The following is a 2,478-nucleotide window of genomic DNA, read 5'->3' on the forward strand; positions in this document are numbered from 1 at the left end:
AAATATATATCTCCCATTCAAGGTATGCCTTTCTGATGTAAGAGTCGAGTCCATATTGCACAAGGAACAAGCTCTGGTGGCCTAGTGTCAAGAACCTGTGCTACAATCCCAAAGGCATGGTACAAGCCACCAGCTGCTCCATGGAAAAACAGGCAATCTCTTCCCCTGTGATGAACTGCCTCTAAATACTCATTGGAGGGTCAGCTATGCATTGGTTCTGAGTCTATGGTACACAGCAACAACATTGCACAAGGAAGCTTAACTTTGTTTATGAGTTTCTGGAATTTGTATTAAAAACAAAACCAATGCAATAGTTCCTTCTTACACATTTATAAAATTAAACCATAATACCAAATTTGCTTACTTACACATTATATATACTTCTAAAGATGAGGAACTAGTTCTCTACATCATGTAAACAGCTTTAAAGTTTTGCAGTTTGTAATGATATTTGAAGTTTAAAACCTTTTGATACATTTAAACTCCAAAATGCACTTGAATCAAATGCAAGGTTTGAAGCCAACATTTATGCTTAATATTTCATGAAAAATAACCTTAATATCTTTGCATATTAAATGATAGTTACCTGTAATTTGTTTGCAAAAGCAGTAGCTTTAAAGTGTTTGCATTTTTTGTGGTCGATACCATTTCTGAAGGTGATCCAGGGCATGTGTCTAATGCAGAACTGATCTTGTTAGAGGTGTGAGATTATCTTACTTTAAAACTCAAATCCTGGCATTAAATCACCAACAAAACTTTCATTTCATTTGTGGCCTTTAAATGCATAGCACAACAGAAGGACAATTAAAGATAGTCATAGTCTATTATCATTGTCATTGGTTCTGCTAATGAGTTCTGTGACTTGTTTCAGAATCAAAACACTACTCCCAAGAAAGCTTATCAACTTAAGTAAGTGAGTCTTTATCACTTTTCCCTTAAATAGCTAGTGTTCTGTGCCTTTGAGTTTGGGGAGCAGTACTAAAAGAAATGCTTTATAAAAGAGCTATTAGTCTTGTGCAGTCTAGGATTTGACAGCTCATGAGGTTACATAGACCATTACATTACCAACATAATTTCCAATTCCTTAGGCATCTTTTCTGTCACCTCTGGAGAAATTCTTCAGCTTTTTTTTTCTCTCCTTTATTTTTGTTGTTGTTGTTGTTGTTAACCTGTATGAGATTATTAGAAAGAAGAGTATGGGAATTTTTCCATTGACTGCTTGTTTTTATACCTCCAATGATTATATCTCATTCATATTTTGAGTAGACAATTATCAATGAAAACAGAAAAGAAGTTAGCTTGCTATTTCAAAGGAACAGATCGTAATTCACAGAAGTTGTATGCCGTAGAGTCACCTGTGACTCACAGCAACCCTATGTACAAATAGCCCTAAATCCTGCTCTATCCTGTACCAATCTTACTGTTTCTGACAAACCTACCCCTCTGTTCCAGTCACTGAATCAATTCATCTTACCAAGGATCTTCCTCTCTTGTGGTATCCCTCCACCCTCCCCAAGCATGACATCCTCTCCAAGGACTAGTTCTGCCTTGTAATGTGTCCAAAGTATGTCAGATGAAGCTTCAGAATCCTTGCCTCCAAGAGGAGGTGCAGACTGGTCTCACAGTCCGTGTACACACACACACACACACACACACACACACACACACACACATATACACACACATAGAGAGAGAGAAAAAAATTCTAAAGAACCACTTGAAAGCGTTAAAAAGCAAGGATGTGAGCCAGAACGCCGTCCCAGCTGGAACGCCACTGCTAAGCTGGGCTGGGAAGAGACCCAGGAAGAGCAACAGTCTGTCAGCCACCACGGAACTCCAAAAGAGCTAACACCGCGGGACCCCAGAGGAGTGAGGACTACCCGCCACTGTGTGAGACCCCTGCGGCCTGTGCCTGCGTGACCCCCAACACACAGGGTGCCAGGTGCATAAACCCCCAGCAGCGCCCAAGCCCCGCCCCCTACCTCTTGGTGGAAGTGTCCAAGCCCTGTGCTCCTTTGGCCCCCTAGTCTCTTACTTTCCTCCCCTTCCCCCGCCCCCCTTGCAGTGCCACAACCACGCACCTCAGCCCCCATCACAGCCCTGTGACCTCAGGGCACCACCCCAGATCCAGCCATTGCCGGGAGCTATCAGCCGAGCTGCTGTGGAACTAATCTGGCAGGAGAACTGCCGATAGGATCTGGGCTGGTTTTATTCGGGCATTGCTGATTACCTGGGAGAGCACCTAGGGCATGCTCACTGGTGGGGAATTTGGCCGAGCTCTCTTGGGCTACACCAATTGCCCAAAATGAGCCAGAAAGCTGGCTTCTGTGGACTCTGCAGACCAGCCAGAGGTTAGTGGGTCGGTGGGAATTTCACCTTGACTTTTTGGATCCTGTTGGATCCAGGACTCTGCTGGAGCAGGGGCTATTGTGTGAGGGCACCTGTGTAAGAGCCACCAGGCGGGGAATATTGTGAAAA

At 43.5% G+C, this 2,478-nt stretch overlaps 1 pseudogene; it reads right to left on the reverse strand.

The window, feature by feature from the left end:
* The window catches only part of LOC102854234, a 37,805-nt pseudogene extending 37,135 nt beyond the window's left edge, over nt 1-670 (reverse strand).
* Between the last annotated feature and the right edge of the window lie 1,808 nt (nt 671-2,478).

The sequence above is a fragment of the Elephantulus edwardii genome, unplaced genomic scaffold (genome assembly GCF_000299155.1).
Source record: "Elephantulus edwardii isolate Elephantulus edwardi_28Jun2011 unplaced genomic scaffold, EleEdw1.0 scaffold00034, whole genome shotgun sequence".
NCBI classification, from domain to species: domain Eukaryota; kingdom Metazoa; phylum Chordata; class Mammalia; order Macroscelidea; family Macroscelididae; genus Elephantulus; species Elephantulus edwardii.